The sequence below is a fragment of the Triticum aestivum genome, chromosome 6B (assembly GCF_018294505.1).
Source record: "Triticum aestivum cultivar Chinese Spring chromosome 6B, IWGSC CS RefSeq v2.1, whole genome shotgun sequence".
In the NCBI taxonomy this organism is placed as follows: domain Eukaryota; kingdom Viridiplantae; phylum Streptophyta; class Magnoliopsida; order Poales; family Poaceae; genus Triticum; species Triticum aestivum.
Genome location: NC_057810.1, coordinates 500,650,199 through 500,675,755, shown reverse-complemented (window position 1 = coordinate 500,675,755; position 25,557 = coordinate 500,650,199). Strand labels below are relative to the sequence as shown.

Sequence of the window (25,557 nt, the reverse complement as noted above, 5' to 3'; positions counted from 1 at the left end):
TGTTCCTCGTTATAGCTTCCCTTTGGGGTGTCCACGATATATATGTCATGTGACGAGGTGGCCTTCCAGTGCCCTGTAGGCGCTGGTTCTTGATCGTCTCCGGCATTGTCGTCCATACGTTGATGTCTTCGGAGTCGTAGTTTAGCACATCGGTTAGATCGTCGACGGTGGCTACGAAGTGGGTGGTGGGTGGGCTCTGAATTTCTTCATTGTCCGCGTCTCGACCATCCTAGTCGTAGTTCGGCCAGGGCTCTCCGGATAGTGAGAGATGCTTCAGCGAATTTAAGATATCACCGAAGGGTGAGTGCTGAAAGGTGTCCGCGGCGGTGAATTCCATGATCGGCGACCAATCGGATTCGACTGGCAGGGGCGCAGGAGGTTCGGAGTTCGGCAGGGGGTCCGGCACCTCGAAGTCATGGGCTTTATGCGGGACAAGATAAGTGTTTAGCTCCATCGCCGTAGAAGTTGCAGCTCCCGAGGCGGTGTCCAGCCATCCGTCCTCGATCTGAGCGATCGGCTTCGGACTATGGGTCGGAGCGGATTCGTGTGCGGCCTCCAAGGTGCTGTCCGGCGGCAGAGTTAGGTCGTGCCCATCATGACAGCGTGGCACGCTCGGCTGTGGCTCAGATCCATCGAAGATCAAGTCCCCGCGGATATCGGCCATGAAGTTTAGGCTTCCAAACCTGACCTGACGGCCAGGGGCGTAGCTTCCGATCTGCTCCAGATGGCCAAGTGAGTTGGCCCGCAGTGCGAAGCCGCCGAATACGAAGATCTGTCCGGGGAGAAAAGTCTCACCCAGGACTGCGTCGTTGTCGATTGGAGAGGCCATCAAGCCTATCAGTGACGACACAGAGGAACTCTCAATGAAAGCACCAATGTCGGTGTCAAAACCGGCGGATCTCGGGTAGGGGGTCCCGAACTGTGCGTCTAGGCGGATGGTAACAGGAGACAAGGGACACGATGTTTTACCCAGGTTCGGGCCCTCTTGATGGAGGTAAAACCCTACGTCCTGCTTGATTGATATTGATATTGTGGATGTTTACAAGAGTGGATCTACCACGAGATCAAGGAGGCTAAACCCTAGAAGCTAGCCTATGGTATGATTGTAATGGTTGTTGTTGTCCTACGGACTAGAGCCATCTGGTTTATATAGACATCGGAGAGGGCTAGGGTTACATAGAGTCGGTTACAATGGTAGGAGATCTACGTATCCGTATCGCCAAGCTTGCCTTCCACGCCAAGGAAAGTCCCATCCGGACACGGGACGAAGTCTTCAATCTTGTATCTTCATAGTCTTGGAGTCCGGTCGATGATGATAGTCCGGCCGATGATAGTTCGGCTGATGATGGTAGTCCGGCTATCCGGACACCCCCTAATCCAGGACTCCCTCACCAGGCGTTCACAACGTCAACTTCTCCTCCTACAGCAGGCCTTGCACCAAGCGGTGCATCAAGGACATAATTCTTCTGTGCAACAATGAGGATAATCCTCAAGTTATGGACCCAGTCCGTGTAGTTGCTTCCATCATCTTTCAACTTAGCTTTCTCTAGGAATTCATTAAAATTCAAAGGAACAGTAGCACGGGCCATTGATCTACAACATAGATATGCAAAAAACTATCAGGACTAAGTTCATGATAAATTAAGTTCAATTAATCATATTATTTGAGAACTCCCACTTAGATAGACATCCCTCTAGTCATATAAATGATACATGATCCAAATCAACTAAACCATGTCCGATCATCACGTGAGATGGAATAGTCTTCAATGGTGAACATCACTATGTTGATCATATCTACTATCTGATTCACGTTCGACCTTTCGGTCTCCAGTGTTCCGAGGCCATATCTCTATATGCTAGGCTTGTCAAGTTTAACCCGAGTATTCCGTGTGTGCAAATCTGGCTTGCACCCGTTGTATTTGAACGTAGAGCTTATCACACTCGGTCATCATGTGGTGTCTCAGCACGAAGAACTTTCACAACGGTGCATACTCGGGGACAACACTTATACCTTGAAATTTTAGTGAGGGGTCATCTTATAATTTAACCGCCATACTAAGCAAAATAAGATGCATAAAAGATAAACATCACATGCAATCAAAATATGTGACATGATATGGCCATCATCATCTTGTGCTCATGATCTCCATCACCGAAGCAACGTCATGATCTCCATCGTCACCGGCTTGACACCTTGATCTCCATCATAGTGTCGTGGTCGTCTCGCCAACCATTGCTTCTACGACTATCGCTACCACTTAGTGATAAAGTAAAGCAATTACACAGCGCTTGTATTTCATACAATAAAGCGATAGCCATATGGCTCCTGCCAGTTACCGATAACTTTCACAAAACATTATCATCTCATACAACAATCTTTACATCACATCATGTCTAGACCATATCACATCACAACATGCCCTGCAAAAACAAGTTAGACATCCTCTACTTTGTTTGTTGCAAGTTTTATGTGGCTGCTACGGGCTTCTAGCATGAAACGTACAAACCTACGGCACAAAAACCACAATGGTGATTTATCAAGTTTGTTATTTTAACCTTCACAAGGACCGGCCGCAGTCAAATTCAATTCAACTAAAGTTGGAGAAACAGACACCCGCCAGCCACCTTTATGCAAAACTAGTTGCATGTCTATCGGTGGAACTGGTCTCATGAACGTGTTCATGTAAGGTTGGTCCGGTCGCTTCATCCAACAATACCGCTGAATCAAAATAAGAGATTGGTGGTAAGCAGTATGACGATCACTGCCCACAACTCTTTGTGTTCTACTCGTGCATATCATCTACGCATAGACCTGGCTCGGATGCCACTGTTGGGAAACGTAGCATGCAATTTCAAAAAAATTCCTACGCTCATGCAAGATCTATCTAGGAGATGCATAACAACGAGAGGGGGAGAGTGTGTCCACGTACCCTTGTAGACCGAAAGCGGAAGCATTAACTTAATGCAGTTGATGTAGTCGAACGTCTTCTCGAATCAACTGATCAAGTATCGAACGTACGACACCTCTGAGTTTTGCACACGTTCATCTCGATGACGTCCCTCGAACTCTTGATCCAGCAGAGTGTCAATGGAGTCGATGAGTTCCGTCAGCACGACGGCGTGATGACGGTGTTGGTGAAGTGATCTGCGCAGGGCTTCGCCTAAGCTCTACAACGATATAATCGGAGGAGTAAACGGTGGAGGGGGGCACCGCACACGGCTAAACAATTGGTGTGCCTTTGGGGTGCCCCCCGCCCCCGTATATAAAGGAAGAGAGGAGGAGTCAGCCACCAAGGGGGCACGCCAAGGCGGGAGTCCTACTAGGACTCCACTCCTAGTAGGATTCACCCCCCTTTTTCCTTCTCATGGAGGTGGAAAGAGGGAAGGAGAGGGAGAGGTGGAAAGGAAAGGGGGGCTGAACCCCTTCCCCTTGTCCAATTCGAACAGCCCATGCGGGGTCGCGCCACCCCTTGTGGGCTCCCCTCTCTCTCCCCTATGGCCCATGTTGGCCCATTACTTCCTCGGGGGGTTCTGGTAACCTCCCAGTACTCCGAAAAACATCCGAAACTTCCTGAAACCATTCCGGTGTCCAAATGTAACCTTCCAATATATCAATCTTCACCTCTCAACCATTTCGAGACTCCTCATCATGTCAGTAATCTCGTCTGGGACTCTGAAAAACCTTCGGTCACCAAAACACATAACTCATATAATACCAATCGTCATCGAACGTTAAGCGTGCGGACCCTACGGGTTTGAGAACTATGTAGGCATGACCAAGACACCTTTCCGGTCAATAACCAATAGCGGAACCTGGATGCTCATATTGGTTCCCACATATTCTACGAAGATCTTTATCGGTCGAATAGCAATGTCAATATAGTTTTTCCCTTTGTCATCGGTATGTTACTTGCCCGAGATTCGATCGTTGGTATCTTCATACCTAGTTCAATCTCATTACCGGCAAGTCTCTTTACTCATTCCGTAGTGCATCATCCCGCAACTAACTCATTAGTCACATTGCTTGCAAGGCTTCATATGATGTGCATTACCGAGAGGGCCCAGAGATACCTCTCTGATACTCGGAGTGACAAATCTTAATCTCGATCTATGCCAACCCAACAAACACCTTCAAAGATACCTGTAGAGCATCTTTATAATCATCCAATTACGTTGTGACATTTGATAGCACACAAGGCATTCCTCCGGTGTCCGGGAGTTGCATAATCTCATAGTCAGAGGAATATATATTTGACACGAAGAAAGCAGTAGCAATAAAACTGAACGATCATTATGCTAAGCTAACGGATGGGTCTTGTCCATTACATCATTCCACTAATGATGTGATCTCATTATCAAATGACAACTCATTTCCATGGCTACGAAACTTAACCATCTTTGATCAACGAGCTAGTCTAGTAGAGGCATACTAGGGACACGTTGTTTTGTCTATGTATTCACACATGTATCAAGTTTTCGGTTAATACAATTCTAGCATGAATAATAAACATTTATCATGAATAAGGAAATATAAAATAACAACTTTATTATTGCCTCTAGGGCATATTTCCTTCATGATGCTACTATAACTGTATTTTGTTTTTATCGACACCTCTCTCTCTCTCTATGCATGTGGGCATGTTTTCCGATATCGGGTTCTGCTTGAGAACAAGCAAGGTCTAAGCTTGGGGGAGTTGATACGTCCATTTTGCATGATGATTTCTTACTGTTATTTACAATGTTTTTATGCATAACAAAGCTTTATGGAGTAATCTAATGCCTTTTCTCTCATAATATGCAAGGTTTACACAAAGAGGGAGAATGATGGCAGCTGGAATTCTGGACCTGAAGAAGCTACGTCAGAGTTACCCATTTTGCACAATTCCAAATAAGCTGAAACTTCACGGAAAATTATTTTAGAATATATGAAAAATACTGGAGCAAATAACTACTGAAGGGGGGGTACCTAGTGAGCACAATACACCAGGGTGCGCCAGGCCTCCCAGGCGCGCCCTGGTGGGTTATGCTCATCCCAGCCCACCTCCGGTGCCCACCTTCTGGTATATAAGTCATTTTTACCTAGAAAAAATAAGGAGAGGACTTTCGGGATGGAACGCCTCCGTCTCGAGGCGGAACTTGGGCAGGAGCACTTTTGCCCTTCGATAGAGCGATTCTGCTGGGGGAACTTCCCTCTCGGAGGGGGAAATTGAATCCATCATCATCACCAACAACCCTCTCATCTTTGGGAGGGCAATCTCCATCAACATGTTCAACAACACCATCTCCTCCCAAACCCTAGTTCATCTCTTGTGTTCAATCTTTGTACCGGAACCTTAGATTGGTACTTGTGTGTGACTAGTAGTGTTGATTACATCTTGTAGTTGATTACTATATGGTTTATTTGGTGGAAGATTATATGATCAGATCCATTATGTTATTTAATAAACCTCTGATCTTGAGCATGATTATCATTTGTGAGTAGTTACTTTAGTTCTTGAGGTCACGGGAGAAATCATGTTGCAAGTAATCATGTGAACTTGATATGTGTTCGCTATTTTGATGATATGTATGTAGTGATTCCCTTAGTGGTGTCATGTGAACGTTGAATACATGTCACTTCACCTTTAGGCCTAAGGGAATGCATTGTGGAGTAGTTATTAGATGATGGGCTGCTAGAGTGACAGAAGCTTAAACCCTAGTTTATGCGCTACTTCGTAAGGGACCGATTTGGATCCAAATGTTTAATGATGTGGTTAGATTTTTATCTTAATACTTTTCTCGTAGTAGCGGATGCTTGCAAGGGGATTAATCATATGTGGGAGGTTTGTTCAAGTAAGAACAGCACCCAAGCACCGGTCCACCCACATATCAAATTATCAAAGTAGCGAACGCAAATCAAACCAACATGATGAAAGTGACTAGATGAAATTCCCGTGCACCCTTAAGAAAACCTTGCTAATTATAAGAGACCGTTTTGGCCTGTCCTTTTCCACAAAAGGATTGGGCTACCTTGCTACACTTTATTTAACGTTACCATTACTTGTCCGTTACAAATTACCTTGCTATCAAACTACCTGTTACCAACTATTTCAGTGCTTGCAAAAAATACCTTGCTGAAAACCACTTGTCATTTCCTTCTACTCCTTGTTGGGTTCGACACTCTTACTTATCGTAGGGACTACGATTGATCCCCTATACTTGTGGGTCATCAACGTGCTTCTTTCCCTGTGTATCCTATGCAAAACAAAAAACTTCCACATTCAAAAAAAGGAATTGTGGGGCTTAGTCACGTAAAAGAGGGACAAAATGGTTGATCCATATATTTCCTCCTTTTTAAATACTAACAAAATTATTTAATTTATCTTCTTTTGCATAAAAAACATCAAATATCTGGGCCAAAAATGGATTTGCAACTAGGTCGACTCATTTGCGACTAGGTTAGAAGGTCAACAACAAGTTGCAAGTTAATGATGGACATGCAACAATGATAGCAAAAAAATGCATGTTGAAGGTGTAGTTGGACTCGCAACTGGCTCAAAATAGATTGGGCCCCTGGCGCGGGCCAAGGGTGGACTTGCAACTCGAAGAAGAAAGAATATGTGGGGCCCAATTGCATGTCGGGGAGTGTAGTTGAAATTAGGATAAAAAGGGTCAGCCCTTAGTAGCGTGTCGAGTGTGGATTTGCATGTAGGGAAAAAATGGGTCTGATCTCAGTTAATTGTCAAGGGTGGACTAGCAATTGGGACAAGAAAAAAAATAGCAGGTCCGTCAATCGCATGTATGGGGTGGAGTTGCAACTTTGGCAAAAATGGTCGCCCCACAGTTTTGTGACGAGGTTAGGCAAGTCGCGCGTTGGTGATGGAGCAACTTTGACAAAGGGGTTGAGAGTGGGCTTGCAACTAGGTCTAAGGGGTCGAGGGCCAGTTGTAAGTCGAGGATGGACTAGCAACTAGGAAGAAGGGTCGAGGTCCAGTTGTGTGTCGAGGATAGACTTGCAACTAGGGCAAAGGGTTGGGGGAGAAGTCGTGTGTCAAGGACGGACTCGCAGCTGGGACAAAATGATCCAGGCCAGTTGCGTGTCGAGGGTGGACCTGCAATTTGGCCAAAAGGGCCGAAAACAAAGTTGTGTGTCGAGTATGGACTTGCAACTGCGACAACTATGTAACTACAAGCCCAGTTCTGAGTCAAGGGTCGACTTGCGACTGGGATGAAACAAAATATGTGCCTAGTTGCAAGTTAAGGGTGGACTTGCAACTATGATGAAGAAAACACAGGATTCAATTGCGCATCAAGGGTGGGCTTGCAACTAGGATAACTACTATGAGCCCAATTGTGAGTCCAAGGTTGACTTGCAAAGGAGACACCTACAAAACTACGGGCCCAGTTGCCAGTCAAGTGTCGACTTGCAACTGGGATAAAACAAATTACATGCCTAGCGAGTCAAGTATGGACCTGCAACTGGGATAAAAAATAAAACATAGGTCGAGTCGCGAGTCAAGAGTGGGCTTGCAACTGAGATGAAACAAACTACAAGCCTATTTGCAAGTCGAGGGTGGACTTGCAACTAGGATAACTACACAAAATTACGATACGAGTTGCGAGTCGAGGATGGTCTTGCAACTAGGACTACTACGCAAAATAATGGAAAACTGGGACAACAACAGAACTATGAGCCCTGTTGCGAGTCGATGGTTGATTTGCAACTAGGACAACTACGAAACTACGAGCCTAATTGAGAGTCAAGGGTGGGCTTGCAACTAGGATAAAAGAAATTGTGTGCCTAGTTGCGAGTCAAGGATGGACTTACAACTTGGACAACTACACAAAACTAAGATTTCATTTGCGACTCGAGGGTGAACCTGCAACTGGCACAATAAAAAACTACAAGCCCAGGTGCGAGTCGAGTGTAGACTTGCAACTGGGATGCAAATAAAACACATACCCAGTTGTGAGTCAAGGGTGGACTTGCAACTGAGACAACTACGAGCCCATTTACGAGTTGAGGATGGACTTGAAACTAGGACAACTACAAAACTACGAGCCCAGTGTGAGTCAAGGGTCGACTTGCAGCTAGGATGAAACAAACTATGTGCCCAGATGCGAGTCAAGTGTGGATCTGCAATTGTGATAAAAAAATATAGACTCCATTTAGGAGTCGAGGGTAGACTTACAACTGAGACAACTACAAAATTACGACCCCAATTGGCGAGTCAAGGGGCGACACATAACTCGGATTAAACAAACTAAGGGCCCAGTTGAGAGTTCAGGGTGGACCTGCAAATGTGATGAAAAATAAAACATAAGTCAAGTTGCAAGTCAAGGGTGGGCTTGCAACTGGGATGAAATAACTACGAACCTAGTTGCGACTCGAGGGTGGATTTGCAACTGGAACAACTACACAAACTACACCACAAGTTGCGAGTCGAGGGTGGACTTGGAACTGGGATAAGTAAACAAAACTACAATACGAGTTACGAGTCCAGGGTGGACTTGCTACCGGGACAACAACAAAACTATGGCCCTAGTTACAAGTCGAGGGCGAATTTGCAACGGGGACAACTACAAAACTACGAGCCCAGTTGCAAGTCAGAGGTGAACTTGCAACCGGGGTGAAACAAACTACAAGCCTAAGTTGTGAGTCAAGGACAAACTCGCAACTAGGACAAAGACACAAAACTATGATATTATTTGCGAGTCTAGGGTGTACTTGCAATGGGAACAATAACAAACTACGAGCCCATTTGTAAGTCGAGTGTGGACTTGAAATTCGGATGAAAACAGAAAGTCACATGCCGAGTTGTGAGTGGAGAGTGAACTTGCAACTAACACAACTACGAATCCATTTGCGGGTCAAGGGTGGACTCTACAAATTCTTCACCATACCACAAAAACGCACGGCAAAGACGGACGAAAAAGAAACGGGCTGTACCTCCCAAAACATATTTGGGCCCCTGTGAAAAGAAATGCAAGAATAAGCCGACACAAAACAAAATGAAACAAGAGGACGCGCCACAAAAAAGAACAAGCCGGCACGAACGCACATGATCAAGTTTGTGTGAATTAAACAAACTGAATGATTATATACTTAGATAAGACATCATTAAATCCCATTAGATTTAGCAAATCCAAAAGTAAAAAAATCCAGTTATGCTTTCCTCTAGTACACATTTGAATCTACTACCACTATAAAAGCATGAGAGGGTGAAGAACCAAATCATCCTATCCATCAAAACCTGCAATCTGATGGTCTATATCCCTCCAGCCTACTAAGCGTGTTTTATGCTTTAATTACCCACCATGCCATTGGGTTAATCTACTATTTGCCTTCGTTAACGAAACGCTAATCCACACCGCATCGAATCATCCCGCACGTCGTCGGGGACCCCACGTTGCCCACGTCGCCCATTATCCTTTCGTTTTGTCCACCTATCACTCACCATTCACCTACTCCCTCCTTCCTCCGAGCCCTTCAGCAAGTGCGGCAGCGATGACCTCTCCTTCACGCCCGCCGCCACCGCGGGCATCCATCGCCTGCTGCTCTCCTGCGCGGCCGAGGTGTCCGACGGCTCCATCTCCTCGCTTGTGGCCGAGCTCGAGTCGCCCTCAGCATCGATCGATCCGCTCCGCCGCACGGCCATGGAGCTGCGGCTACTCGCCAAGCACAACCCGGACAACCACATCCGCATTGCGGCATCCGGGGTAGTGCGGCCGCTCGTGGCGCTACTGTCGCACGCCAACCTGCTGCTGCAGGAGCACGGGGTCATGGCGCTACTCAACCTCTCCATCTGCAACGAGAACAAGGCCATCGTGGTCGAGGCTGGCGCGATATGGTCGCTCGTGCGCGAGCTCAAGTCGGCCGCGTCGCCCGCGGCCATGGAGGATGCCGCATGCTGTAGGACCTTGAGAAGAGGTGTCTAGAGGGGGGTGATTAGACACTAAGTACCAAAGTTGCAGTTTTTAACCTCTTTAAGTTTAAGTGGAGTTTAGGCACAAGTTTAACATTCACAACACATAGCAAGCAAGCATGCAAAGAGTATATGAGCAGCGGAAAGTAAAGCATGCAACTTGCAAGAATGTAAAGGGAAGGGTTTTGGAGGATTCAAACGCAATTGGAGACACGGATGTTTTTGTCGTGGTTCCGATAGGTGGTGCTATCGTACATCCAAGTTGATGGAGACTTCAACCCATAAAGGATAACGGTTGCGCGAGTCCACGGAGGGCTCCACCCACGAAGGGTCCACGAAGAAGCAACCTTGTCTATCCCACCATGGTCGTCGCCCATGAAGGACTTGCCTCACTAGCGGTAGATCTTCACGAAGTAGGCGATCTCCTTGCCCTTACAAACTCCTTGGTTCAACTCCACAATCTTGTCGGAGGCTCCCAAGTGACACCTAGCCAATCTAGGAGACACCACTCTCCAAGAAGTAACAAATGGTGCGTTGATGATGAACTCCTTGCTCTTGTGCTTCAAATGATAGTCCCCCCAACACTCAACTCTCTCTCATAGGATTTGGATCTGGTGGAAAGAAGATTTGAGTGGAAAGCAACTTGGGAAGGCTAGAGATCAAGATTCATATGGTAGGAATGGAATATCTTGGCCTCAACACATGTGTAGGTAGTTCTCTCTCAGAAATAGGATGCTGGAAGTGTAGGTTTGTTCTGATGGCTCTCTCCATGAATGAAGAGGAGGTGGAGGGGTATATATAGCCTCCACACAAAATCTAACCGCTACACACAATTTACCAAACTCGGTGGGACCGAATCAACAAACTCGGTCAGACCGATTTAGTAAACCTAGTGACCGTTAGGTTTTTCGGTGGGACCGAAATGCAACTCGGTAGGACCGATATGGTTAGGGTTAGGGCATAACGTAATCTCGGTGAGACCGATTTTGGTAATTAGCTAACCAGAGAGTTGGTCAGGCAAACTCGGTTGGACCGATTACTCAAACTCGGTGAGACCAATTTTGTTAATGAGTCAACCAGGAAGTTTGCATTGTAGTCTTGGTAGTACCAATTGCTCAAACTCGGTGAGACCGACTTTGATAATGGACATACACAGAGAGATTACAATCCCATCTCGGTGAGACCGAGATCCCTATCGGTGAGACCGATTTGCCTAGGGTTTGTGGCAGTGGCTATGACATCTGAACTCGGTGGCGTCGGATAGAAAGAACCGGTGGGGCCGAGTTTGACTTTAGGTTTAGGACATATGTGTGGAAATGGGAAAGTGGTTGAGGGTTTTGGAGCATATCACTAAGCACTGTGGTGCAAGAAACTCATTAAGCAACACATCATCCCTTCTTGATAGTATTGGCTTTTCCTATAAACTCAATGTGATCTTGGATCACTAAAATATAAAATGAAGAGTCTTGAGCTTGAAGCTTTAGCCAATCCTTTGTCCTTAGCATCTTGAAGGAGTTCCCACATCCTTTAGTCCATGCCACTCCAATGTTGAACTTGTCTGAAATATACTAGATAAAAGTGTTAGTCCAACAAGAGATATGTTGACATTAATTACCAAAACTACCTAGGGAGCACTTGTGCTTTCAATCTCCCCCTTTTTGGTAATTGATGACAACATACATCAAAGCTTTAGGTAAAGGTATAAAGAATAGCAAGTAAAGCTTTGGAAAGACATGTAACAAGCATGGGCTCTCCCTATGTATGCAATCATGTGGATATGGAATATAGAAGCATGTGAGAGCATAACCATGATAGAGCAGGCAATGTGTTACAAGTATCTTGGCCATATGCATCAGAGCAAAAAGTATTAAAGGAAATACCTTCATGCCCATGATTCCTTCTTGCAAACAGTATGTACATCAGCAAGAATTCCTCATACACATGATTGTGATGCATATACTTACCTTGTAGTCTGGAAATACCTTCATGCCCATGAGTCCTTCTTGCAAACAGTATGTACATCAGCAAGAATTCCTCATACACATGATTGTGATGCATATACTTACCTTGTAGTCTTGAGTTGGCTTAGGATGGAATGAACCTGTGTAAACAAGGTTAGATAACATAGATACATCTACTAGCCAGAGCAAACAGAAGAAACCACAAGAATACCAAGACGGGGATGACATGTAAAGAGTGAGTACTAAGTACCACATTGGATTAGACATGTCCCCAAGAGTAAAGATATGCAATGAAATTAAATGATTTCTTTCCCTTAGATGTCTTGCTCCCCCTGAATCTAGCATGGGATATTGGAAGAAGATAGGGAACAGAAAATCAGAGCTGAAAGATATAAATGAATAGAGCTAATGCAAACTAATGCAGATAAGCACATATGAACATGTCTTTCCCCTCAAGAAGACATGTGGCATCTCTCCTCTTGAACACCAAGCATCTGGGATCCTTGAGAAATACTTTCTACTTGAGTATTCTCTCCCCCTGGAGATCTCTTCCTCCTCCTGAGGAGGTGATATATTTTCTGATGTGATCTCTCTCTAAATGGTAAGCTTTGATGTGATCTCTCTCTCCCCCTTTGACATCAATTTCCAAGAAGGGTTTTCTGGAATCTGTCGAATGGGTTTGGTCCTTGAGTCACAGCACAAAGCATTTATAAAAATGTGATGCTTGTAGAGGACAAGATTCATTGAGTGGAGTTGGATCAGAAGAAACACAGAATAAGTGGCAAACTGTTTTTCCTGTTGTGAAATCGGTGGCATCGAGTGGGATGCTTCGGTTGTACCGAAAGGGTTCGGTTGGACCGAAAATAACAAATCAGTGGAACCGAGTTCATCACAGAGAAAACACTTGTCACCTCAGCTCACTAGACTAATAATATCTCACAAAGATTTTCAAGGAATTAACTGAATGATATGCAATGAATTGGATGCAGAAAATGCAGAGCAAACAGAAAGAAATCTAGATAGAGTTTTTTTTGAAAGGGGAAACAAATATGCATGAGACAAATGCAAAAACTCAGAAAAGAACACAAGAGAACTTCATCTAGAGATGGTCGGCGACAAAGTCACCTATGTTAAGAGTATATTGACTTAGGAGTCAAGTGAGATCACTTGATCATAGGTCATACTCATCGTTTAAGCTCAAAATGGGGTTGCCATTTTTCGTTTAAGCATCTTGATGTATTCTCATCTTGTCGAGTTGTTTTAGCTCATGACTTGGAGTAAAGCTTCTCTAAGATGGAATAACATACCTTGGTTGGTGGTGATGTCCATGTAGTTGAACTTGTGTGGCTTGCTCAAGGTTGATGTAGCTCATCAAGAGTTGGGAGCACCACTTGGAATTTGAGTCCATCTACCTACATGAGTTAGTTCTTGCAAGGAAGAGCACTTGTGTATCCAAAAATGACAATCATGAAGCTCAACATAGAATTTTTCAAAGGATATGTTTGAATGGTTTCGTGCTTCCTTGTCTTCAACCACCTTTGTGTAGAGACTTGGTGATGCAGAGATTGCGTAAGATATGAGTAGGTTACAACCTCATGGAATTAGATTCAACCAAGTACCTACATGGGTTAGATAACATGCAAGATACAAATATATCCAAGACATAAGATTTTCATCATAAGAGAGATATGAAGGATTAGTCATAAGCTCATGTCTTGCAAGTATCCAATGGAGTTTCTACTCCAAGTTTGAAGCATCAATGATGTTCAATTCTCCTCTTAACCTGCAAAACACTTTCTCATCAAGAGGTTTAGTGAATATATCCGCTAATTGCTTTTCGGTGCGAACATGCTTAAGATCAATGTCACCCTTAGCAACATGATCTCGAATGAAATGATGACGAACTTCAATATGCTTAGTTCGAGAATGTTGCACAAGATTATGACCAATTTTGATAGCACTTTCATTGTCACAAAGCAATGGAACATGTTTCACATATATCCCATAATCTTTAAGAGTTTGGGTCATCCAAAGTAATTGAGCACAACATGAACCAGCGTCAATGTATTCCGATTCGGCAGTGGATAAGGATACCGAGTTTTGTTTCTTGGAGGACCAAGACACAAGAGATCTACCAAGAAATTGACAAGTACCCGAAGTAGACTTACTATCAACCTTGTCTCCGGCATAGTCCGAGTCGGAGTAGCCAACAAGATCGAAAGAGGCCCTCTTAGGATACCAAATGCCAAAATTTGGTGTATGAATTAAGTATCTCACTATCCTTTTCATGGCCTTAAGATGACATTCTTTAGGAGCAGCTTGATATCGTGCACACATGCACACACTTAGCATAATATCGGGACGTGAAGCACATAGATATAAAAATGAACCAATCATAGAGCGATAAACCTTTTGATCAACCGGTTCATCATCTTTGGTTAAGTCAAGATGCCCACTAGTAGGCATGGGTGTAGTCATACCTTTGCATTCTTGCATATTGAACTTCTTGAATAAGTCCTTGGTGTACTTCGTTTGAGAAACAAAAGTACCTTCCTTAGTTTGCTTGATTTGCAACCCAAGAAAGAATTTGAGTTCACTCATCATAGACATCTCAAACTTCTCCGACATTAGCTTCCCAAACTTTTCACTAAAATGAGGGTTAGTTGAGCCAAATATAATATCATCAACATAGATTTGGCACACAAAGAGTTCTCCATTAACCCTTTTAGTAAAAAGAGTAGAATCAATTTTCCCAGTTTCAAAGCCTTTTTAATAAGGAACTTGGTCAAGCATTTATACCATGCTCTAGGAGCTTGTTTAAGACCATAAAGAGCTTTGTGAAGTTTGTAAACATGATTTGGTTTCTTAGGATTGACGAAGCCGGGAGGTTGCTTAACATAAACTTCCTCCTCTATTTCACCGTTGAGAAAAGCACTTTTAATGTCCATTTGGTACAAGGTGATATCATGATGATTAGCATAGGCAAGTAAGATGCGAATGGACTCAAGTCTAGCAACGGGAGCATAAGTCTCACCATAGTCCGTACCTTTGACTTGTGTGTAGCCTTAGGCGACGAGACGTGCTTTGTTGCGAACTACTTGTCCATCTTCATCTTGCTTGTTGCGAAACACCCATTTGGTACCGATGATGTTGTGGTTGTTGTCGGGCTTCTCAACCAATGTCCAGACTTGGTTCCTCTCAAAGTTGTGTAGCTCTTCATGCATAGCATTTATCCAATCCGGATCTTCCAATGCTTCTTCGACCTTCATAGGTTCAATGCTAGAGATGAAAGAATAGTTTTCATAAAAGTTAGCTAAACGAGTTTTAGAGCGAGTGATTCTCCCGGTTTGAATATCATTGTAGATTTGCTCGACGGGGTGGTCTTTAGCAATTCTTGCTCGAACTCGTGAAAGCTTTTGCTTGGATCTTGGTTGAACTTCTTCTTCATCTTGTTCTTCTTCTTGCCCTTCTTCATTGTTGGCATTGGCGTTCTCTTGTCGTGATGGAGAAGGAGGTTGTTGATGTTCATCTTGATGCACTTCCTCGTTTTCCTCATCTTGGTGTGTCCCACTTGTGGATGCTTCCGTATCAACTCTTGGTTCACCTTGTTGTGAAGTGGAAGCTTCCACTTGGACGGACGAGGTACTCTCCTTCACCTCCGTTGGACGGACCTTGCCAATAGACAAGTCTTGGATTGCTTCCAAGGGATCTTTGTCTCCTACATCAATTGGCAATTGCTCTACTTGCGAGCCGTTAGATTCATCAAACTTCACATCTACCGTCTCTTCAACCTTTCGGGTGAAATTGTTGTAGACACGGTAAGTGTGAGTGTTTGAGCCATAACCTAGTAGGAAACCTTCATGAGACTTAGGAGCAAATTTAGAACGACGATGCTTATCAAGAATGTAGCACTTTGAGCCGAATACTCGAAAGTATCCAACTTGGGGTTTGTTACCGGTGAGGAGATCGTATGCCATCTTACCGAGTAGCTTGTGAAGATACAAGCGATTTGTTGCATGGCAAGCTGTCTCAACTGATTCTGCCCAAAAGTGCTTCGGTGTCTTGTACTCATCAAGCATCGTTCTCTCCATTTTGATGAGCGTCCGGTTCTTCCTCTCAACAACTCCACTTTGTTGAGGTGTGTACGTAGCCGAGAACTCGTGTGAAATCCCTTCATCGTCAAGAAAGGTGTCCACATTTGCGTTCTTGAACTCCGTTCCGTTGTCGCTGCGAACCTTCTTGATCTTCACTTCAAATTGGTTTTGGGCCTTCCAGCGAAGTTTTTGAAGATATTTTGAACCTGTGATTTATCATCGAGAAAGAACACCCACGTAAATCTTGAAAAATCATCAACTATAACTAGACCAAAAGAATTTCCACCGAGACTCTTGTAAGAGTTGGGACCAAAAAGATCCATGTGAAGTAGCTCAAGTGGCCTTTTTGTAGTCATGATGTTCTTCACGGGATGCCTTCCTCCAACCTGTTTACCTGCTTGACAAACACTGCAAAGTCTATCCTTATCAAATATGACATCGTTTACACCAAGGATATGATTCCCTTTAATAAGCTTGTCAAGGTTTCTCATGCCAACGTGACCTAGTCGTCTATGCCACAACCAACCTTTTGAGGATTTCGCAATGAAGCAAGTTTTAGGTTGAGCCTTTTTAGTGAAATCAACAATGTATAGATCACCTCTACGTATACCGGTAAAGACCATTTTATGATTGTCTCAATGAAACACTTGGCAATCTACTTCAGTAAATAGAACATTGAAACCGAAATCAGCAAGTCTAGCTACTGAAAGTAAGTTGTAACCAAGAGATTCAACGAGCATAACATTTTGTATGGAGCTATCATGTGATATGGCCACCTTACCGAGGCCAACCACCTTACCCTTTGAGTTGTCACCGAAACTGACATACTTTCGAGGACCATCATTCTCAGCAAGCTCATGAAACATGTCTTTATCTCCGGTCATGTGATCGGTACATCCACTATCAAGAACCCATTCCTTTCCTCCTGACATATATCCTCGGAGATTTGCCATAAGAGCAAAATGTCTCATTGCATCATCAAGATCGAAGTCACTATCATCATCCTCATCATAGTATCCATGTTCAACATCATCATGTGGTGGATCAAATCCTAGAGAGGGTGATTCGTTAGAGTGAGTTTGACAATGATCTTGTCTATGAATTTTTATAGCTTCGGAAATAATATCACTAATAATTCCAACATCTCCTTTGGCACGCATAAGGTTTGTAAGTTCAAAATAGACGATCACCAAAAATAGGATCACTAGTATTCATCTTACTCAAAGCAATAGACTTATGGAGAATTTCATCTAGATTTTTCAAGGAGTAATTTGGAAATCGTTCCTTAAAAAATTTCCATATAGTGTAGGCACACTCGAGAGTAGGCAAACATCCAATCAAGTTTCTAGGCAATCCTTTAATAATAAGTTTGGCAGTTCTAAGATTCCTAACCATGTCAATAGACTCATTAAGAGTAGGATGCATAGGATCAACATGAGGTGCACAAGGGCTAACAATATACTTGTTCAAATGATATTGATTGAAAATTACAAGCATCTCATTTTTCCACTCATGAAAATACTCTCCATTAAGAATAGGCACTCTATGTCTAAGACTCCCCAAAGTAGACTCATCCATCTTCCTCCAATGGTGACTAAACCAAGGCAATGGAGACCAATGCTCTGATACCACTTGTAGGACCTTGAGAAGAGGTGTCTAGAGGGGGGTGATTAGACACTAAGTACCAAAGTTGCAGTTTTTAACCTCTTTCAGTTTAAGTGGAGTTTAGGCACAAGTTTAACATTCACAACACATAGCAAGCAAGCATGCAAAGAGTATATGAGCAGCAGAAAGTAAAGCATGCAACTTGCAAGAATGTAAAGGGAAGGATTTTGGAGGATTCAAACGCAATTGGAGACACGGATGTTTTTGTCGTGGTTCCGATAGGTGGTGCTATCGAACATCCACGTTGATGGAGACTTCAACCCATGAAGGGTAACGGTTGCGCGAGTCCACGGAGGGCTCCACCCACGAAGGGTCCACGAAGAAGCAACCTTGTCTATCCCACCATGGCCGTCGCCCACGAAAGACTTGCCTCACTAGCGGTAGATCTTCACGAAGTAGGCGATCTCCTTGCCCTTACAAACTCCTTGGTTCAACTCCACAATCTTGTCGGAGGCTCCCAAGTGACACCTAGCCAATCTAGGAGACACCACTCTCCAAGAAGTAACAAATGGTGCGTTGATGATGAACTCCTTACTCTTGTGCTTCAAATGATAGTCCCCCCAACACTCAACTCTCTCTCATAGGATTTGGATCTGGTGAAAAGAAGATTTGAGTGGAAAGCAACTTGGGAAGGCTAGAGATCAAGATTTATATGGTACGAATGGAATATCTTGGCCTCAACACATGAGTAGGTAGTTCTCTCTCAGAAATAGGATGCTGAAAGTGTAGGTTTGTTCTGATGGCTCTCTCCACGAATAAAGAGGAGGTGGAGGGGTATATATAGCCTCCACACAAAATCTAACCGTTACACATAATTTACCAAACTTGGTGGGACCGAATCAACAAACTCGGTCAGACCGATTTAGTAAACCTAGTGACCGTTAGGGTTTTCGGTGGGACCAAAATGCAACTCGATAGGACCGATATGGTTAGGGTTAGGGCATAACGTAATCTCGGTGAGACCGATTACACAAACTCGGTGAGACCGATTTTGGTAATTAGCTAACCAGAGAGTTGGTCAGGCAAACTCGGTTGGACTGATTACTCAAACTCGGTGAGACCGATTTTGTTAATGAGTCAACCAGGAAGTTTGCATTGTAGTCTCGGTAGTACCGATTGCTCAAACTCGGTGAGACCAACTTTGATAATGGACATATACAGAGAGTGAGACCGTGATCCCTATCGGTGAGACCGATTTGCCTAGGGTTTGTGGCAGTGGCTATGACATCTGAACTCGGTGGCGCCGGATAGAAAGAATCGGTGGGGCCGAGTTTGACTTTAGGTTTAGGACATATGTGTGGAAATGGGAAAGTGGTTGAGGGTTTTGGAGCATATCACTAAGCACTATGGAGCAAGAAACTCATTAAGCAACACCTCATCCCTTCTTGATAGTATTGGCTTTTCCTATAGACTCAATGTGATCTTGGATCACTAAAATATAAAATTAAGAGTCTTGAGCTTGAAGCTTTAGCCAATCCTTTGTCCTTAGCATCTTGAAGGAGTTCCCACATCCTTTAGTCCATGCCACTCCAATGTTGAACTTGTCTGAAATATACTAGATAAAAGTGTTAGTCCAACAAGAGATATGTTAACATTAATTACCAAAACCACCTAGGGAGCACTTGTGCTTTCAATCTCCCCCTTTTTGGTAATTGATGACAACATACATCAAAGCTTTAGGTAAAGGTATAAAGAATAGCAAGTAAAGCTTTGGAAAGACATGTAACAAGCATGGGCTCCCCCTACATGTATGCAATCATGTGAATATGGAATATAGAATCATGTGAGAGCATAACCATGATAGAGCAGGCAATGTGTTACATGTATCTTGGTCATATGCATCAGAGCAAAAAGTATTAAAGGAAATACCTTCATGCCCATGATTCCTTCTTTCAAACAGTATGTACATCAGCAAGAATTCCTCATACACATGATTGTGATGCATATACTTACCTTGTAGTCTGGAAATACCTTCATGCCCATGAGTCCTTCTTGCAAACAGTATGTACATCAGCAAGAATTCCTCATACACATGATTGTGATGCATATACTTACCTTGTAGTCTTGAGTTGGCTTAGGATGGAATGAACCTGTGTAAACAAGGTTAGATAACATAGATACATCTACTAGCCAGAGCAAATAGAAGAAACCACAAGAATACCAAGACGGGGATGACATGTAAAGAGTGAGTACTAAGTACCACATTGGATTAGACATGTCCCCAAGAGTAAAGATATGCAATGAAATTAAATGATTTCTTTCCCTTAGATGTCTTGCTCCCCCTGAATCTAGCATGGGATATTGGAAGAAGATAGGGAACAGAAAATCAGAGCTGAAAGATATAAATGAACAGAGCTAATGCAAACTAATGCAGATAAGCACATATGAACATGTCTTTCCCCTCAAGAAGTCATGTGGCATCTCTCCTCTTGAACACCAAGCATCTGGGATCCTTGAGAAATACTTTCTACTTGAGTATTCTCTCCCCCAGGAGATCTCTTCCTCCTCCTGAGGATGTGATATATTTTCTGATGTGATCTCTCTCTAAATGGTAAGCTTTGATGTGATCTCTCTCTCCCCCTTTGACATCAATTTCCAAGAAGGGTTTTCTGGAATCTGTCGAATGGGTTTGGTCCTTGAGTCACAGCACAAAGCATTTATAAAAATGTGATGCTTGTAGAGGACAAGATTCATTGAGTGGAGTTGGATCAGAAGAAACACAGAATAAGTGGCAAACTGTTTTTCCTGTTGTGAAATCGGTGGCATCGAGTGGGATGCTTCGGTTGTACCGAAAGGGTTCGGTTGGACCGAAAATAAAAAATCGGTGAAACCGAGTTCATCGCAGAGAAAACACTTGTCACCTCAGCTCACTAGACTAATAATATCTCACAAAGATTTTCAAGGAATTAACTGAATGATATGCAATGAATTGGATGCAGAAAATGCAGAGCAAACAGAAAGAAATCTAGATAGAGTTTTTTTTTTGAAAGGGGAAACAAATATGCATGAGACAAATGCAAAAACTCAGAAAAGTACACAAGAGAACTTCATCTAGAGATGGTCGGCGACAAAGTCACCTATGTTAAGAGTATATTGACTTAGGAGTCAAGTGAGATCACTTGATCATAGGTCATACTCATCGTTTAAGCTCAAAATGGGGTTGCCATTTTTCGTTTAAGCATCTTGATGTATTCTCATCTTGTCGAGTTGTTTTAGCTCATGACTTGGAGTAAAGCTTCTCTAAGATGGAATAACATACCTTGGTTGGTGGTGATGTCCATGTAGTTGAACTTGTGTGGCTTGCTCAAGGTTGATGTAGCTCATCAAGAGTTGGGAGCACCACTTGGAATTTGAGTCCATCTACCTACATGGGTTAGTTCTTGCAAGGAAGAGCACTTGTGTATCCAAAAATGACAATCATGAAACTCAACATAGAATTTTTCAAAGGATATGTTTGAATGGTTTCGTGCTTCCTTGTCTTCAACCACCTTTGTGTAGAGACTTGATGATGCAGAGATTGCTTAAGATATGAGTAGGTTACAACCTCATGGAATTAGATTCAACCAAGTACCTACATGGGTTAGATAACATGCAAGATACAAATATATCCAAGACACATGATTTTCATCATAAGAGAGATATCAAGGATTAGTCATAAGCTCATGTCTTGCAAGTATCCAATGGAGTTTCTACTCCAAATTTGAAGCATCAATGATGTTCAATTCTCCTCTTAACCTGAAAAACACTTTCTCATCAAGAGGTTTAGTGAATATATCCGCTAATTGCTTTTCGGTGCGAACATGCTTAAGATCAATGTCACCCTTAGCAACATGATCTCGAATGAAATGATGACGAACTTCAATATGCTTAGTTCGAGAATGTTGCACAAGATTATGACCAATTTTGATAGCACTTTCATTGAATATCATTGTAGATTTGCTCGACGGGATGGTCTTTAGCAATTCTTGCTCGAACTCGTGAAAGCTTTTGCTTGGATCTTGGTTGAACTTCTTCTTCATCTTGTTCTTCTTCTTGCCCTTCTTCATTGTTGGCGTTGGCGTTCTCTTGTCGTGATGGAGAAGGAGGTTGTTGACGTTCATCTTGATGCACTTCCTCGTTTTCCTCATCTTGGTGTGTCCCACTTGTGGATGCTTCCGTATCAACTCTTGGTTCACCTTGTTGTGAAGTGGAAGCTTCCACTTGGACGGACGAGGTACTCTCCTTCACCTCCGTTGGACGGACCTTGCTAATAGACAAGTCTTGGATTGCTTTCAAAGGATTTTTGTCTCCTACATCAATTGGCAATTGCTTTACTTGCGAGCCATTAGATTTATCAAACTTTACATCTACCGTCTCTTCAACCTTTCGGATGAAATTGTTGTAGACACGGTAAGTGTGAGTGTTTGAGCCATAACCTAGTAGGAAACCTTTATGACTTAAGAGCAAATTTAGAACGACGATACTTATTAAGAATGTAGCACTTTGAGCCGAATACTCGAAAGTATCCAACTTGGGGTTTGTTACCGGTGAGGAGCTCGTATGCCATCTTGCCGAGTAGCTTGTGAAGATACAAACGATTTGTTGCATGGCAAGCTGTCTCAACTGCTTCTGTCCAAAAGTGCTTTGGTGTCTTGTACTCATCAAACATTGTTCTCGCTCATCGTTCTCACTATCCTCTTCCAGCTCGACGGCGCCATCGCCGCCGCAGTCGGCCGCGCGGGCGCCGTCCCGCTGCTGGTGTCCCTCCACGAGAGCGGCGGGGCGCAGAGGAAGAAGGATGCCGCCACGGCGCTCTACACGCTCTGCAGCGGTGCGCGCGAGAACCGCCTACGTGTGCCCCTTGCTGGACCTGGAGTCCGGCATGGTCGACAAGGCCGCCTACGTGCTCCACTCCCTGATGGGCTTCGCCGAGGGCCGCTCCGCCACCGTGGAGGAGGGCGACATCCCCGTCCTGGTGGAGATGGTGGAGGTCGGGACCTCGCAGCAGAAGGAGATCACCACGCTCTCCCTCCTCCAGATTTACGACGACAACGCGGCATACCGCACCATGGTTGCCCGCGAGGGCGCCATCCCTCCCCTCGTCGCCCTCTCCCAGTCCTCCTCTGCGCGCCCCTAGCTCAAAACCAATGTACCAATCGCGAGCTCCTCATCGAAGCACAATTGTTTCGGCCATTACAATCACAAACAGAATTTACAGCTTTCGATATACGAAGTACTAATTTGTTTTGCGATTCCGCAGGCTGAGGCGTTGATCGAGATGCTACGGCAACCGCGAAGCGGGAGCCTGCGCGCTACTAAGCCGGCGGCGATCGTTGCAGCGGAGTGATGATACCATTCAGTTACCAACTCGATCTGGACATGCCTCTGATCCAGAAGAGGACACAGTCCTCTGCTTCTTCCACGCCTTCACCACGGATCCAGGAGGTTACCGTCCCCTGGCTGCTCCATGAGGTCGCCATCGTCATCTCCTTCCTATCCACCCAGCAGCCAGTGTCCGGACTCCTCCTGCACGGTTCAGCTCCACCACCTCTCTTCCCCTTTGTGTGAATCTTCCATTTTTCTTGTTAGTTCATACATATGCCTAGCTATGATAGTTCATCGTATGTATCTCTCTGATCTGTGTGCAAATTTACACACCCTCTATGTCAGTTCAGTAGTCGTAATGTAGTAGTTGTTCTGTTTTAGTCTGATGGGACAACATAGATGGAGTAACGAGAACGACTAACAAGTTCTTCACTGAACTTTTTCTGCCTTTGACTACAGATGATGTGCAAGTCCATGTGCCAGGAATATAGAGCTTGGGTTTTGGGAATCATGTCAGGGGTAAGGACACGTGACTTGAAGCATTCTGAGGTAAACTCTATCGTTCACTTAAATATACCAGATCATCTCCCTGTTCTTTTATTTGGAACTGGCTACAGTTTTTGCTGTCTAGGATAAGCATGGCTAGATATCATGAAAAACTTATTTTTGTCTATTTTGTATAAGTGTAATTTACCATAAGAAACAATTCTGATCTATGATGTTTCACATAATCTTAATTTCTCCATATTGTGGATGAGCACAATGAACAGTACGTCTACAGTCAAACTTGGATTAACGTGACTGCATGAATACTGACTAGGAGGAATTGTTGTGGTTGTGGAACATCGACCTTTGTAGAGCCAGTCATGTTAAAATACCCATATGATGTCCTTGGAAGTAGACCATACAGAATGGTCACGTCTTGGCTGTTCGGGTATTTGTTGACTTCCAAACACCAAATACTGGAAGAGGACTTGGTAAGAGTCAGCATAATATATTTTGTTTTATTTCTTTCATTCAGACTATAAAAGGAGTATGTATATGTAGTTATTCCCATTGCTGCTAACAATAGCTTCTTTCATGGAGGAGGTGGTAGCCCTATGCTAACGGTACTTTGCAAAAGTTTCAGCCATTTAATATGCATTATGCGGAGGAATATAACCGTTTGCATTGGCAGAGACCCCCACTTTTGAACCTTTCCTGTTCAAACTGCAGATCTCTTGAGTTTCAGTAAAATTCAGTACTGTTTTTTTAGTGTACTCTATTCTGGCAAAACAATAATTTAGTGAAGGAGTACATCATCTTTTTTGTATTGTGACTATATTCATGATATTTTGTTGCAGAAAATAAAGAGGTTGTAAGATATGTGGCATAATGCAATAATAGACAATGAAATCTTGGCTACAGAAGTGCGAGCCACATGTCTCTAAACGCATTTTCTTCCCTGTTGATCAACTTTATTTCAGCTTATCATTAGGTGCACATACTCATGAAATTATCTTTTGGCTAGATTTTAATGATTTAGATTTTCCTGTGTTGTTTCCTCGGATATGCTTGCTGTTACCAAAATGCGTTGATGGTAGGTGAAATGTATTTTACACATAAATGCTTCAACTATCCTGATTAGGTAGGATATATGGGAAACAACATGCAGGAATACAAGCATTGAAAGAAATGTTCAATATGTGTCATCCTAGATTTATATTTGTGATACTTTTCAGAATCCTTCAGCAGGCTTTTGTTAATACTTTTATGGAAATTGTAGAACATTATCTATAAGAAAGGAAGGAACAAAACTATGTATGTCTACAAACTGATGTTAGAACATTATGTAGGTTCTGGTCACCCATCAGCTCAGCTTCTTGGACTATTATAGTAGAAAATGTCACAGTAAGCTGGCATTCATGGCAAATAGCCTGATCATTATACAAAAGTTTGCTTTGCTCACAGCCGATTAATTTCATCAGTAAGAATTTACTAAGACGACGATGGCAATAAATTGTTTTGGCACATGAAATAGCAAGACAAAGGAAAGACTAGATGGCATGTGAACCGATATTGAAGAAATGTTCAGTAGACGTAATGTAGTAGTTGTTCTGCTTTCGTTCCATTGAGAATGAACATAAATTGTACTGGAGTGTGTATGATCAAATTGTGCTGAATCCTTGGATACTGGTAGCGGATGATTGACAGATGAATAATTTTGTAATCAATAGTGGATTTGGTTCTGTGATGGATTAAGCATGCTTTTCTTACAGCAAAGCTTCAAGGACAGATTGTGTGTCTGATTTATCTAGCGGATGTTTCTTTATTCTCCATTGTGTTATGTTATGTAAATACTTTTTAAAATTTTGGAATTGCTATGTTGCCTGCTCACCAATAAAAATAATAATAATAAGGCTAACATTTTAATTCATATTATTTGCATAACAGTTTCAGTTAACAAAGGTCACATCAGGGAGTTTCATGCAAGAAAGAATTTTGTTTTAAAAGTTAGGAGGCTATGGTATCTTGTATTTTTAGTATCCATCTCTTTATGTTCCAGGCTGATGTTCATTTAAAAAAATATTTTTAAGGATATCACAAACGTTGTGTATCCCTTTAAAGTATACTCCCTCTGTTCCA

At 43.3% G+C, this 25,557-nt stretch overlaps 1 pseudogene; it reads left to right on the top strand.

Moving 5' to 3' along the window:
* Positions 1-8,008: 8,008 nt before the first annotated feature.
* Positions 8,009-24,336, top strand: LOC123139318 (U-box domain-containing protein 4-like; annotated as a pseudogene).
* Positions 24,337-25,557: the final 1,221 nt, after the last annotated feature.